Source organism: Crinia signifera, chromosome 7 (assembly GCF_055691185.1).
Source record: "Crinia signifera chromosome 7, ASM5569118v1, whole genome shotgun sequence".
Classification (NCBI taxonomy): Eukaryota; Metazoa; Chordata; class Amphibia; order Anura; family Myobatrachidae; genus Crinia; species Crinia signifera.
In genome coordinates this window covers 13246245-13263298 of record NC_139223.1, presented here as the reverse complement: position 1 = coordinate 13263298, position 17054 = coordinate 13246245, and the positions used below count along the sequence as shown (strand labels likewise).

The 17054-nt window shown below is 46.9% G+C and overlaps 1 pseudogene across 1 annotated transcript in view; it reads left to right on the top strand.

Annotated features, from left to right (window-relative positions):
* Nucleotides 1-17054, top strand: part of LOC146019784 (interferon-induced very large GTPase 1-like) — a 54859-nt pseudogene that overhangs the window by 25567 nt on the left and 12238 nt on the right. Inside the window, exons 3-4 of the transcript XR_014450671.1 lie at nucleotides 4782-4920; nucleotides 8043-8378. The product of XR_014450671.1 is annotated as an interferon-induced very large GTPase 1-like (transcript). The remainder of the gene's footprint in view (nucleotides 1-4781; nucleotides 4921-8042; nucleotides 8379-17054) is intronic.

Here is a 17054-nt window from a genome sequence, read left to right as displayed (position 1 = left end):
CTCCTATACAATGACATCCGCACTTTACAGTCCACACATATCCTCTCCTATCCAATCACATCCGCACTGTACAGACCACACATATCCTCTGTCCTATCCAATCACATCCCCACTGTACAGGCCACACATATCCCCTCCTATCCAATTACATCCCCACTGTACAGTCCACACATATCCTCTCCTATCCAATCACATCCCCACTGTACAGGCCACACAACCTCTCCTATCCAATCACATCCCCACTGTACAGGCCACACACATCGTCTCCTATCCAATCACATCCCCACTGTACAGGCCACACATATCCTCTGTCCTATCCAATCACATACCCACTGTACAGGCCACACACATCCTCTACTATCCAATTACATCCCCACTGTACAGGCCACACATATCCTCTGTCCTATCCAATCACATCCCCACTGTACAGACCACACATATCCTCTCCTATCCAATCACATCCCCACTGTACAGATCACACACATAAACTCCTATCCAATCACATCCCCACTGTGCAGGCCACACACATCGTCTCCTATCCAATCACTTCGCCACTGTACAGGCCACACATATCCTCTGTCCTATCCAATCACATCCCCACTGTACAGGCCACACATATCCTCTCCTATCCAATCACATCCCCACTGTACAGGCCACACATATCCTCTGTCCTATCCAATCACATCCCCACTGTACAGGCCACACATATCCTCTGTCCTATCCAATCACATCCCCACTGTACAGGCCACACATATCCTCTCCTATCCAATCACATCCCCACTGTACAGGCCACACATCGTCTCCTATCCAATCACATCCCCACTGTACAGGCCACACACATCGTCTCCTATCCAATCACATCCCCACTGTACAGGCCACACACATCGTCTCCTATCCAATCACATCCCCACTGTACAGGCCACACACATCGTCTCCTATCCAATCACATCCCCTCTGTACAGGCCACACATATCCTCTGTCCTATCCAATCACATCCCCACTGTTCAGGCGGGATGCAGTTGATTTGCCGGCGGTCGGGATCCCGGCGGTCGGAATCCCGACACTGGAATCCCGACCGCCGAAATCCCGAAACTTTCTCCCTCCGTGGGTGTCCACGACACCCATAGAGGGAGAATAAAATAGCGTGCCGAGCGTAGCGAGGCACCGGGCCCGCTGCGTGGCGAGCGCAGCGAGCCCGCAAGGGGGGGCGATCCATGTCCCCCCCTTGTCGGGATTCCAGTGTCGGGATTCCGACCGCCGGGAAATCGTATCGGATCCGTTCAGGCCACACATATCCTCTGTCCTATCCAATCACATCCCCACTGTACAGGCCACGCATATCCTCTGTCCTATCCAATCACATCCCCACTGTACAGGCCACACATATCCTCTGTCCTATCCAATCACAACTCCACTGCACAGACCACACATATCCTCTCCTATCCAATCACATCCCCACTGTACAAGCCACACTTATGCTCTCCTATACAATGACATCCGCACTGTACAGGCCACACATATCCTCTCCTATCCAATCACATCCCCACTGTACAGGCCACACATATCCTCTCCTATCCAATCACATCCCCATTGTATAGACCACTCATATCCTCTGTCCTATCCAATCACATCCCCACTGTACAGGCCACACATATCCTCTGTCCTATCCAATCACATCCCCACTGTACAGGCCACACATATCCCCTCCTATCCAATCACATCCCCACTGTACAGGCCACACATATCCTGTCCCTATCCAATCACATCCCACTGTACAGACCACACATATTCTCTGTCCTCTCCTATCACATCCCCACTGTACAGGCCACACATATCCTCTCCTATCCAATCACATCCCCATTGTATAGACCACACATATTCTCTGTCCTATCCAATCACATCCCCACTGTACAGGCCACTCATATCCTCTCTTATCCAATCACATCCCCACTGTACAGACCACACATATCCTCTGTCCTATCCAATCACATCCCCATTGTACAGTCCACACATATCCTCTGTCCTTTCCAATCACATCCCCACTGTACAGGCCACACATATCCTCTCTTATCCAATCACATCCCCACTGTACAGACCACACATATCCTCTGTCCTATCCAATCACATCCCCACTGTACCGACCACACATATCCTCTGTCCTATCCAATCACATCCCAACTGTACAGGCCACACATATCCTCTGTCCTATCCAATCACATCCCCACTGTACAGTCCACACATATCCTCTCCTATCCAATCACACCCCCACTGTACAGGCCACACATATCCTCTCCTATCCAATCACATCCCCACTGTACAGACCACACATATCCTCTCCTATCCAATCACATCCCCATTGTATAGACCACACATATTCTCTGTCCTATCCAATCACATCCCCACTGTACAGGCCACACATCCTCTCTTATCCAATCACATCCCCACTGTACAGACCACACATATCCTCTGTCCTATCCAATCACATCCCCATTGTACAGTCCACACATATCCTCTGTCCTTTCCAATCACATCCCCACTGTACAGGCCACACATATCCTCTCCTATCCAATCACATCCCCACTGTACAGACCACACATATCCTCTCCTATCCAATCACATCCCCACTGTACAGGCCACACATCCTCTGTCCTACCCATCACATCCCCACCGTACGGGCCACACATATCCTCTGTCCTATCCAATCACACCCCCACTGAACAGGCCACACATATCCTCTCCTATCCAATCACATCCCCTCTGTACAGACCACATATCCTCTGTCCTATCCAATCACATCCCCACTGTACAGACCACACATATCCTCTGTCCTATCCAATCACATCCCCACTGTACAGGCCAAACATATCCTCTGGTCCTATCCAATCACATCCCCACTGTACAGGCCACACATATCCTCTGTCCTATCCAATCACATCCCCACTGTACATGCCACACATATCCTCTCCTATCCAGTCACATCCCCACTGTACAGGCCACACATGTCCTCTGTCCTATCCAATCACATCCCCACTGTACAGACCACACATGTCCTCTCCTATCCAATCACATCCCCACTGTACATGCCACACATATCCTCTCCTATCCAGTCGCATCCCCACTGTACAGGCCACACATGTCCTCTGTCCTATCCAATCACATCCCCACTGTACAGACCACACATGTCCTCTCCTATCCAATCACATCCCCACTGTACAGACCACACATATCCTCTCCTATCCAATCACATCCCCACTGTACAGGCCACACATATCCTCTCCTATCCAATCACATCCCCACTGTACAGGCCACACATATCCTCTGTCCTACCCAATCACATCCCCACTGTACAGGCCACACATATCCTCTGTCCTATCCAATCACATCCCCACTGTACAGGCCAAACATATCCTCTGTCCTACCCAATCACATCCCCACTGTACAGGCCACACATATCCTCTGTCCTATCCAATCACATCCCCACTGTACAGGCCAAACATGTCCTCTGTCCTATCCAATCACATCCTCACTGTACAGACCACACATATCCTCTCCTATCCAATCACATCCCCACTGTACAGACCACATATCCTCTGTCCTATCCAATCACATCCCCACTGTACAGACCACACATATCCTCTGTCCTTTCCAATCACAACTCCACTGTACAGGCCACACATATCCTCTCCTATCCAATCACATCCCCACTGTACAGGCCTCACATATCCTCTGTCCTATCCAATCACATCCCCACTGTACAGACCACACATATCCTCTCCTATCCAATCACATCCCCACTGTACAGACCACACATATCCTCTCCTATCCAATCACATCACCACTGTACAGGTCACACATATCCTCTCCTATCCAATCACATTCCCACCTTGGAGATATCATTCAGTGGTCACTCACCATCAAATGGTTTCTCCGGCCTTCGCTCTATAATTACTTTTTAGATGGCCGCTATCTGGCGAACAGGGGGTGGGCACTGATGTCATGTGACCTCAGCTGCCCGCCCCGTGGATGCATGGACATGCCTGATTTTCAGGGGGCACAACAGGAGTTCTCTCTCGGGGTTTGCACGTGCACATATTGACACATGTGCAAACCTGCACCATCAGGACCGGGTGTGATATTGGACATGTACGATTAGGTCTGAATTGCCTCTTATATCCAGCTTCTTTGCCACTGGCCTTGTAACAATGGTGTTTGCCCATGTGTCCAGTTGCCAGGGTCCTTTGTTACTTTATCTCCCTTTTCTCACTATAATACCCTGAACCAAGTCCATGGTGGATTCTCTGCTGCCTTCATACGGATTTAATACTGAATCCCGGCGGTCGGGATCCCGGCGTTCAGAATCCCGACGCCGGAATCACGACAGCCGAAATGCCGACAAGGGGGGGGGATGTGGATGCGCGCTCGCTGCGCTCACCACACAGCGGGCCCGGTGCCTCGCTACGCTCGGCACACTAATTTATTCTCCCTCCATGGGTGTCGTGGACACCCACGGAGGGAGAATGTGTCGGGATTCCGGCTTCGGGATTCTGAACGCTGGGTTCCGGACCGCCGGGATTTTATCTGCATCCCCTTCATACACTTCCATGTGGTTCTATCAGCGCTTTCGCCCCAAACTGTGGGTGCTATATCTTTACTTTATAACTTTCCAGGTAATTCCCTGGCTCCCCTGGGGAGATTCACAACACCCTATTCCACCAGTATACATTGCCCCAGGTCCCATAGGTGACCTGTACAGTAATCCTAACCATGTTTTGTTCCACCAGGACACAGAGACTCAACAAGCTGGAGAGCACGAGGTCCCTGGAGCATGTGGCCCAGGCAGCGGCACCAATGTAGATGGAGAACCAGCTGCTATAACAGCGCGACCGAATCCTATTGGGCAGATAGAGTCAGGTGTCACAGGTGAGTCTGGAACTTACTGCACTGATACTGTATTTCTGGGATACGTTTGTCTGTAGCAGTGTTAGCGAGGAATCATATTCACCTGAGCCAGGGCAGGTTCCCTGAGCAGAGCAATCCATGGCATCCAGCACCCTGGGGACATGGGGCTTTTGTCAGATGACCGATGATGAAAAGGTCGACCGTCAGAAGGGGGGCAGTGATGTAAAACCACGATATGCAGACCGGCTATTAATGTGATCTGTAGCAATGTGACCGCTTCTATGAGGAATAAATTAAAATTGTTTCACACAGCGTGAATAGGAAATGTTTTACACATTTATTGATACATATTTAAAACAATTAAAAAGTGATCACAATTGATAAAGCTTCTGAATAATTTAATATCAGGTGAGGGAGACTGTCACCCTTTTTTTGAGTGCCAACAGCTCTGTGAGAGATGTGCAAAATATCCGCTAAAAATGCCGGTATCTCCCACATATGTTATATAAATTCAAATAAATCATTTTATTAAAAAATATATATATTTCCTCTATAAAAGTAACATCACAGGTCATTATGATGAAAAAAAATGTTTGCTTGGCAATGTTCACACCTAATTTGACAAATTCACTTGGCACTCAAATGGTAAATCCTAACATTCTACTGCAACACACTACATTAGAATATTTGGTACTTATGTAATATCTGGGCACCCAATTTTGAAATCGAATCGCATGTACCATGCGTTGCGATTTTCAATTGGAAAGACCTGATTTTTAATTGTATGGTCACCCATGTGTGTATGATAAATGGACATTTTCATACCCCCACTATCCATGTGGGCATGGAGTTGACTTTATATAGTTCGGCGAGTGTAGCGAGCCTTCAAGCCCGAAGCGTAGTGAGCCCGCGAGGGTCCCCGATAAACGGGTAACGTGGATTACGCGTCCCCGGGTAACGGGATTACGCGTCCGCTTGCCACGATTTGGGCTCGGTGGCTCGCTGTGCTCGCCACACTATATACTGTAAAATCAACTCCATGCCCACATGGATAGTGGGGGTATGAAAAGGTCCATTTAACATACTAGTCAACCATTAGGGTGCATGTTAAACTAAAAATCGGGTGTAATCACATCGTATGCGATTTGTAATGGCATGTGATGCGATGTGATTAAAAATTGTATGCTTTAGGGTCTTTGGACCCGTAAATCGGGTCCCATCGCATCGCATGCCTTAATTAGTGGCATGTGACGCGATTAATCGGGCGCCCAGATATTACATAAGTACTGAATATTTATCTATGATTCTTCACATATCTCACTTATCAATACAAGAATTACAATACTATCTGTCAATGGCACAGTATAATATAATACTCATCAGGAATTAATTTTATAGGACTAAAGAGATGCTATTAGCTTGCATGAGTATTTTAGTAAATACATACTAATGATAATTGTAGTAAATTAATCTTGGAAGTCCTATTTAATATTTATGTGTATACCTAAGTACTGTAGAGGGGTATTTCTGCTTTATTAATAACAATACTTTGTATGATTATATCATCTGAGGACTCAGGTTACAGCAAGTTCCAGCCATCTATTATGTAGTATAACTTAGATATATATATAACTTATATATATAATTTCCGGAAAGGACATTGATGCTTAATTCCATGAAAACAGGCTCTGTACCTCACACAGTGAAAGATACCCTCCGTCAAGCCGGAGATTATATTATACCACCTGGTATAATCTAGAAACTGGTAACCCCCCCCCCCCCCCTCACACACACACTAATGGGTGCTTTCAATGTTAATTGGCACCCATATAAGATTTTTAATTGTATAAGCACTGTAATGGGTGCTTACAATGTTAAATGCACCCCCACGCCACCACCACTATCAACGCCAACCCGAAGCGTGGCGAGTGCAGCGGTACGCGTCCTCCGACCTTTTCATACCCCCACTATCCATGTCGGCATGGAGTTGATTTTATATAGTGTTGTGAGCGCAGCGAGGCCCGTGAGGGGCCTCGTTTTACTTTACATGTATTACGCGTCCCCTCGCCACACTATATAAAATCAACTCCATGCCGACATGGATAGTGGGGGTATGAAAAGGTCGGAGGACGCGTACCGCCACCCCTCGTGGCATTGGCGTTGATAGTGGTGGTGGCGTGGGGGTGCATTTAACATTGTAAGCACCCATTACGGTGCTTATACAATTAAAAATCTTATAGGGGGACCAATTAACATTGAAAGCACCCATTAGGGTGCTTATACAATTTAAAATCTCATCTCATCTCATTGTATGCCATATACAATGGTATACAATTTTAAATTGTATAAGATGGAAATCTTGGGAGCCGTGATAATCCACAAGTACCTAACCATCAACACTAGACGTCTATTTTTGCACATATGAACTATGTCATGAACATTATATAATAATAGAGATATATATATATAAAAACTAGTGGGCAATAAAACCCTAAATTGCTCTTGACATATTTCATTTACCTGCGTCCGATTTTTCTTTCTAATATTTCAGAAATTCAGTGTTTGTTTGTTTTTTTAAATCAAAAACGTTTTTGTGCTATATCCATCTCTATCAAGTCCCTTAGGAGTTTAAGGAGGAATAGCAAACCAGTGTTGAAGAATATGATCAGTTTTGATGATTCTGCTCAAATATGGCGTGAAAATCAATTTTTTCCTATTGTTATGTAAGTTACTTTTATGTAATTTTCACCAGTGGGTGCATATCATTGGATGTTTTTATCAGGTCATAATGCAAAATACATTCACATAAAAAACTGAACTGCCATGGTCAAAAATAAATATGAGGAAAAATACAATACATATGGAAAATTAACCTTAAAATGTGTAAATAAGAATGATTAAATCCTTACTCTTGGATCGGACTTGTCCATTACCTACATTCTGTACAATAAATTAACCACGCCATGATCCTGTTACATCTGAATGGTGAATTAATAGAAATCATCAATTGCAGTCTTTTAACTAGGTTTTTTTGTCTGTTAAAAGAACCTTTCAATAGTCCTATTGTATGTGATGTTATTCAATAACCAACAACATTACGGTAAAGAATTGTTTAAAATTGTTACGCTTTTACTTATTTTCAGGTAGTATACCTCAGAAAACACTGGTTCCCATAAGAGAAGCTTCGCAGACTATTACAAGCTATAGGCAGAAGTTATTGGAAGTGTTTGAGGAGAATGTGGACGGTTTGTGTGAGGAGCTGGACTCTCTCCACCTCATTACCCCCCAGGAGTACATAGATCAGTACAAGGCTGAGACCCCAGCAGAGAGAGCTGAGAAGCTGATAGACATTATACTACAGAAGGGAGAACCGGCCTGTGAGACGTTCCTCCACCATCTGGAGAACATGGTGCTCAGGTTCCCGGCGTTGGCTGATGTGTCCCAACACTTACCGGAAAGTGCAACAATGAAAAGAAAGAGTAAGTGTATCAAGTGCGCACCAGCTGCAGGGGTGGTTCTATCCCTAGGGTGTTTCTCTAGCACCCAAAAAGACAATAGTGTAAGAAAGGGAGTGGGATCAACCTCCACCAGCGCTAGATAAAATAGAGAAACAACTTCCCTTGTTGTGTGTTTAGATTCCTCTTTACAGGATACCGGCAATACAGCTGTTTTCTTCAGCTCACATTCAGGTGCACATGTGGAGAAAATACATAATCCACATAGTGTATACCGGTATTTTAATTACACAACATATAAGTACATCAGCACAAACGAAAATGACAATAAAAGCAATTGTATGCACATAATAAAAATCCAAGGAGCAAGTACAGAGTGGCAAGATATATGCAGGGAATTACCAGCTATAGTGTGAACCATATAAAAATATAGTTCAATCTGCGCATGTGTATAGTCACCAAATGGCCCGGGTACCAACAGGATCAAGACACCGCAGTGGGTAAGACGTCCTCCACAATCCGTCCAGTCTCCCTTGCTTGGCCGCCTAGCAAGGGAGACTGGACAGATTGTGGAGGACGTCTTACCCACTGCGGTGTCTTGATCCTGTTGGTACCCGGGCCATTTGGTACCCGGGCCATTTGGTACCCGGGCCATTTGGTACCCGGGCCATTTGGTAATTCCCTGCATATATCTTGCCACTCTGTACTTGCTCCTTGGATTTTTATTGTGTGCATACAATTACTTTTATTGTCATTTTCGTTTGTGCTGATGTACTTATATGTTGTGTAATTAAAATACCGGTATACACTATGTGGATTATGTATTTTCTCCACATGTGCACCTGAATGTGAGCTGAAGAAAACAGCTGTATTGCCGGTATCCTGTAAAGAGGAATCTAAACACACAACAAGGGAAGTTGTTTCTCTATTTTATCTAGCGCTGGTGGAGGTTGATCCCACTCCCTTTCTTACACTTACCGGAAAGTGAGTAACTTCTCTCCTCACAGGCACTAGTAGCCACAGACATCACATTACACACATGGTCACTGGTTACTGAGGGGAACACGATCATAGCCCAGAGGAACTATTTTTAGACTTTTCTGAAAATATCAGTGAGATTTGGGTCATTTCTTATAAAATCCAGGGTCAGATAATGTGAATTTAGATCATTGTTACTAACAGGTCCTATATGCATTGGATCTATAGTACTGATAACACAGGCCTAGATGAGCTTTAATAACATCCATTTTACATGTGTATTATTATAAATGTCTGCCGTGTCAGTCTGGGCCCCCCCTTTTCTCTAGTTGACAGCGTAAGTGAGTAGACTTTGGCACTGGGCAAGTTTTACCCCTAGTAGCTGACCATACCCCACGGCAACCTTATCCTTCCCCCATAGCACAAACCTAACCTCCCCATTGTGCAGCCTAACCATAACCTCACCCACCCCAGTAGCCTAACCATAACCTCCCCCAGCACCATAACCCTGCTACCCACATTCTACCCCTAACTCCCCTGCAACATAATCCTAAACTTCCCCCATAGACTAACCTAGTGTTCATTCTAGCACCCACCATATTTGAAAACACATACAGTTTCTCCTTCCTGCCTGGGGTGTCGCTGTCTGCTGGGGTGTTCCTAGCACAGGTCTGGTTTGCAATTTGCTGATATACAGACCACACTGTGCTAGAACCTCTACAGTAGACAGCGATACCCCAGGCAGGGAAGAGGAACTGCATGGGTTTTCAAATATAGCGGGTGCTAGAATGAACACTACTAACCCTTATCTCCCCCTGGCTGCCTAACCTTCCCAACCAACAGCCTAATCCTAAACCTACCCCCTGCAGACTAACCCTAATCCATCCTTTCCCAAAACCTAATTCTGATCTACCCCACCCTCATAGCCTAACCCCAATGTCCCCCATTTGCAGTGTAACCATAACCTCCTCCAACCCTGCAGCCTATTCTTTTCCCCCTATTCCTTTGCTGATTGGACTGAGCCACACTGCCCACGGTATATAAACCATGTCAGATCCGGGGTTGGGTTGGCCCTGAAGAAGCTAATCTGTGAAGCGCGTGCCGGCTAGCGGTGCACAGGCAGTGTAGCACACTGACACTTTTATTATTTTTCATATCAATGTAATTACTGATTGTGTGTCCACCAGCATGATGATCCCGCAGCCGTTGTAAGGGCTCAGGATTCATTCCAAGTGTCGTTACCCCCCATTGGACTACCTCCCCTTGGACTGTGCATGATACTTTGGCACAAGTGACTGTACAACAGTCCAGGTGCCATCCTCAATTGTGGTCTCATACGTGCAGTCTCGTGGTGGGAGATTCTTAGCTATAGCAAGAGTGTTGCCACCAAAGAATATTCCATGTATACCCCACAGAGGGAAGCACGCAATATATATTAGTAAATGTTAATTACTTTGTTGCCACTCTGCAGTTAGCGCATTTACTTTGAAAACAGGAGAAGGCACCCAAGTGTATGAACTAGGCTCACAGAAGCATCATTATAAAGGGGATACTGTGATAAACACTACTTACACAATAGTTCTAACCTCAGTACCCAATTTTGGCACGGTTTACCATTCTGAATGTTTTTTAAGAGGAAGAAGGGAAAGACTCTCTCTTTGTCGGGGCACTCTTTTCATGAAAATTTTTTTTTTATCAATTCAAGTAAGTATTGTAAGTTTAACAGAAGGAAATAGGGGAACCCAAACACACAGTAATTGTTAGAAAAATTAGTGATACATTATTTACGTTTAGATTGGTATATGAAATGGTTTAAATGCATTTCTTTAATAGTAATTTGTTAAAAATAAGCACTAGACACAGACAGACAATAACACAACCAAACAGATACATATAACATAAAAAGGTTTGAGAGCTTGTATTGGAGTCAGCACTTAAGTTTGTGGGGCCTACAGCAGTGCGTTCCTCATGGGAAAAACCCCTCACCCTAAGTGGGCAGTGGTTATATTCATACAGGGGTCTGTGACACACCTACATTTAGGGCCGGAGCTTCCATTAGACAGATTTAGGCAGCTGCCTAGGGTGCTGGCCACTAGAGGGCGCCTCTTCTTCAGCCCAACAATTAAATTAAGTATATTAGAGGCAGGAGCGGGTTCTGTGAATAGCTGCCTGTTTTCTTCAGGCGCACACGCAGTGGGGGGGGGGGGTGTTCCGAGTACATAGAAACCCCCCTGGCTGCCAATATATCGGTCGTGGTCCCGATGTTTGTGCGGCAGGTCGGAGGCGATTCTGAGGGGCAGTCTGACTCCCTCCCTGCTGCGGCTGTCATCTCTATCACACGAAGATGCAGCCACTGGCAGGCAGGGGGAGCAGCTCCTCTCAGGCTGTTGTCACGTGTTTACAGCTTGAGAAACCAGGGGACTGAGGACTGGAGCTCCGCGGCAGTGCTGCTGATAACTGTGAGTCGGGGCAGGGGCAGGCTGGCTGTTTGTAAATGCAACTGTCTGCATTATGGCAGACTGACTACTGTGTGTGTGTTTGTGGAAGGGGAATACATTTGACTGACTGCGGAGGCTGTGCTGAAGTGGGGAGGGGGGGATAAGCTGTCTGTTTGTGCCTGGGATTGTCTGCAGGCATACTGACAACTGTGTGGAGAAAACATTTGACTGACATGTCTGCCTATTGGGGGAGGCTGTGCATTAGGGGATCTGAATACTGTATATGACATGTCTTTCTATGGGGGAAGGGGTGCTGTGCCGGATGAGGTCTCAGATCTCCCTCCAGCATAGCCCCCCATAGGCCGACATATGGGGAGAGCAGGAGGAAGTGCACGGTGTGTAATTGTCTGATTTATTAATAAAATGGGTAATTGGTTATGGGGGGGGGCGGGGGCGCAGAAGGCAGAAGCTTTGCCTAGGGTGCTATAAAACCTTGCACCGGCCCTGCCAACATTGTGTTATTAAGTGAATTCAGTGCTACCTGCCTGCCACCTTTGTTTTAAACACCAGTGTTGTTTGATTCTCACCATTGTTTGTTACATGTTTGCTTTTAAAATTCAGCATTTCTTATATATTGTCTAATAAAAGTAAATTTTTAATTCAAATTTGGTGCACCTACATAAAAGGACATTACAGTACTTTTCTTTTGTTTTGCTCTATTCTTTTCCCCCACAGCCTATCCCTAACCGTTGCTAACAGCCTAACCTTAACCTACCTTACAGTCTAACCCTTCCCCACCACAGCCTAACTCTTACCCTTCCCCCCCACATAGCCTAACCCTAACCCTTCCTCCCACAGCCTAGCTCTAACACTTCCCACCACAGCCTAGCTCTAACCCTTCCCCCCACAGCCTAACTCTAACCATTCAATTTTCAAACTAAACCTAACCCATAGCCTAACCTCAACCTCCCCTTCCTGCAGGCTTTTTCTACCCCATTCCCTCCTACAGCTGAATCCCTTCCCCCAAAGCCTATCCTCCCCATAATGCCTATCCCTTACCTCCCCCATCCCAAAGCCTAACCTTAACCTTCCCATCTGCAGCCTAACAATAACCTTCCACTCCCCTGCACCCTAACCCTTCTCCCCACAGCCTAACTCTAACCTCTCTCTGCAGCCAACACCCCCCCACCCCCCCTGGCTGTCTAACACTTCCCTCTTGCAGCCTAATTCTTCCTATCCCGCAGTCTAACCCAGAAGCGGAACAAGTGAGTTGTGGGCCCAGGTGCAAAAATATAATATGCTTTGCAACCCCCCCCCCCCATCCCCCGGTTATATTTCCAGTGGATTCTGCGCTCTGTTCCTCACATCTCAGCCTCAGAGCAGACAGGAATCACTTCCGAGTCTCAGAGCAGCAGTATCTTCTGGGCCCCCATTTAGCAACAGGCAGCCTTTTGATTGGCTGTGCAGCTTATGAGTTGCCATGTGAACCTACGGCCACTATCTGATACACTTTCCCCGGAGGCCACCAGTTAACCAACTTTCCTGAGTGACTCCGCATCCAGACACCACCAGGTGTTCTGTTATTTACTACTGACCAGCTGTTCCAGCTAATCAGTCGTGAGCGGCATTTAGTCCACACGCAACTGTCACAAACCTGACTTAGTTTACATTAGTTTTCTGATTTGCAATGTTTCCAGGCTTGTCTGTGTCCATGTTGCTGCAGCTGCTCTGCTTTCCTCTTTGATTGAGCTCCTGTGAGGCTCCCTGGCTTCAGCACTGGTCACATGATCCAAGTATATTCAAGTAATCCCACTTCCTGGTTGTGACCTAATTGGTGCTGCGGTCAGTAGCCAATCCCCAGCTACCTAGCGGGATATAAGGATTCACTTGAGAAGAGCTCAGGGCCTTGAACAGCTAGTCTGATCCCTGTGTTCAGAAGTCAGCATCCCAAGGCTCCAGGTTCCTGTCCAGAGTCCCTGTGGTTTTCTGTGCAATCTGCTGCTGCTACCTGCTGTTACCAAAGCTCCCTGGCTCTCTCTCTGCACCTGCCAGGTTACCTTCCTCGCTGTTACCATCTCCAGCTCCCAATGGAAGAGATATGGAACACTCCAGCATCTCTCAGCAGAGTTTGCTATTGGTCTTAAAGGGCCATCACCGTCTTCATCTCTCTAGTCGACACAGGCGTCAACTCTAAACCTCACTCCTCATTCTCCTGAGCGTTTCCGAGAGACTGACCTGAGTACCTGCTACAGTGAACCTCATCCTGTTGCTGCTGTTACAACCACCTTGCCTGGTTAATTCCACCTGCTATAGCTGCTATTATATTGTCTCCAGCATCCAGCTTACAGTCAGCTTCCTGAGTACAGCACCAACTCCCAGGTCGACTCTGCCGTTATCGACTGCCAGGTTGACGCTGCCATCATCGACTAACATGTGGACGCTGCCATCATCGACTCCCAGGTCGACACTGCAATCATCCCCAGCTTCCAGACTGAAGAATACACTGACTGACAGTGCCCTCCTGGCTCCTAGGCCAGACAGACCCTATTGGCTCCCAGGCCAACGTACCCTCCTGGCTCCTAGGCCAGGTAGTCTCTCCAGCGGCTCCCAGGCCATCAACTGCCATGTCCGCTCCCAGGCCATCAACAGCTGTGTCGGCTCCCAGGCCGTCAACAGCCGTGTGTACTCCCAGGTCGGCAACACCCCTCCCGCTTCCAGGCCATCTACAGTCCATGTCGACTCCCAGATCGTAAACACCCCTTTGGCTTCCATGCCATCTACAGTCCATGTCGACTCCCAGGTCGTCAACACTCCTCCAGGCTCCCAGGCCATCAACACTCTGTGTCGGCTCTCAGGCCATCGACTACTCATTGGCTCCCAAGCCATTGTCATCTCTCCGGCCAGCCAGGCCAACACAGACCAAGTTCCTCAGTTCCAAGCTCCAAGCTCACTGACACTAGTCACCGTCCATCTCCTGTGACTGGCCAGTTAGCTGTGGGGAACTCAGGTCAGAGAGCCACGAACTCGCCATCAAACACAGCATCCAAACCTCCTTGCGGGGGTCCCTGGTGAAAAGCGTCGGTGTTAGACTCCGCGCCTCTTACCAGAGTCTTGTCAACGGGATGCAGTTAAAATCCCGGCGGTCGGGATCCCGGCGTTCAGAATCCCGACCGCCAAAATCCTGACACATCCTCCCTCCGTGGGTGTCCACGACACCCCTGGAGGGAAAATAAATTACTGTGCCGAGCGTAGCGAGGCACCGGGCCCGCTTGCGTGGCGAGCGCAGCGAGCCCGCAAGGGGGGGCGATCCACGCCCCCCCCCCCCCTTGACGGCATTTCGGCTGTCAGGATTCCGGTGTCGGGATTCTAAACGCCGGGGATCCCGACCGCCGGGATTCAGTACTGAATCCTTGTCAACTCCCCCACCTAGCTGTGCCCGCAGTGCCAGTGATCCTCATATGAACTGTCCTTGCCTATAACCCCCAGTGCTCCAGTTCCCAGCATCCACCACTGGCCCACTGCTGCCACAGCTGGGAAATCCAGAGATCCGAGTCCTGACAGCAACGATGCAATATCCACAGCATTGCGTGTGAACCAGGATAAACCCCCTCATTGTGCATTCTTGTGGCGATTCTCAATCCAGCCACCATCAGGTGTTCAGCTTATTACCTCTGACTAGCTTTTCCAGCTACCCACCCGCTTTTTGTCAACTAGCCACTAACCTGATACCTAGCCACTATTCTGTTCCAGTCACCATATGCAAAATAATCGCTACCAGGGAACCCATTACCCTTTTTTTTTTGAGGTCTCCAGTTATAAAGACTTTGTGCTCTAACTTCACTATGGTAATAGTTTTCTCCAAGGAGGCATTCTTTTTTCTACAGCCGTACTGTCTTTCCCCAATTTTTGCCTAGGAGACAATCATTAGTTTTTATTATTGCCAAGTAGGCATTCTTCAGTTAACTAGTACTCCCGATTGCTGCATCCGAATTTTACGACTTCCCTGGATTTGGTGTCAAGCATTATTCCGAAGTTGCCAGATCCAGTTCTCCTGTGTCTCAGGTATCATATGCTTCTATTGCAGTGCTGGAATGTACGACAAACATAGGCAATAAAGAACAGGAAGATATGGGGACTTCTAACTGTAGGACCAGGAAAATTTCACATCCAAAAGGACTGCACTTCTCTTGGGAGATTCCATCATTAAAGGAGTAAATCTGGGAAATGCTACTAAAGTAGAGAAACAAGTAAGGTGCTTACCTGGAGCCACAGCTCCTAGAGATAAAGAACGCATGCTAAGAATTGTAAAGGCAGCAAGAAAAGATGGGGAGGTGGATGTCATCAAGATGAATTTAGGAAGTTAGAAACCGCTCTTAAACAGGTGGCAACCACTGTAACTTTTTCAAAGGTATTGCAGGTACACTGAGGGGAAGATGGAACTCAGAAAATCAGAAACTTCAATGTATGGCTAAGGATTTGGTGCAATGAGGAGAGATTTGGATATTTAGGTCATAGTCAAGCTTCCTGGCAAGACAGAGCCTTATAAAAAAGTGATGGCCTGCACCCATCTTCAAGGGGAATGAGAATACTAAGTGAGAAGTTTGGAAGCTTCATCAACAACTATTTAAACTAGCAGAGGGGGGGGGGGGGGGGGGGCAGTGAATCAAATAAGAATGAAGAAAACTGGTTGCAAGTTCCACCAGAAGTAGGGACATTCTGAATTCCTTGCAAGGAGCATCCCTCCAGCAATTGGTGAGGGAGCCCACTCGTAAGGACGCAATATTAGACTTAATACTTACAAATGGTGACAGAATATCTGATGTAAATGTGGGTGAAAACCTGGGATCCAGTGACCATCAAGCAGTATGGTTCAAAATAAAGACAGAGAACGACTCATCGCACACAAAAACAAAGGTGTTAGATTTTAGGAAGGCTGATTTTGTAGAGATGGGAAACTCTGTAAGGGATTCTTTGGCAGAGTGGAGGAACTTGATGAAGGTGCAGGAGAAGTGAGAAAAATTAAAAAGTGCAATACTGAAAGCAACAGAACTTTGTGTCAAAAGAGTTAGGAAAAGCACAAGGAAAAGGAAGCCATTGTGGTTAGCGAAAGATGTAGCAAATATTGTGAGAGCAAAAAGTTGGCCTTTAAGAAATTTAAGCAGACGCAGAAGAATGAGGACAAAGAGGTGTATCTAGTTAGACAGAAGGAGGCTAAGAAGGTAATCAGATGTGCAAAAGCACAGGCTGAAGACAAAATGGCCCAATCAGTGGGTAAAGGGGGGAA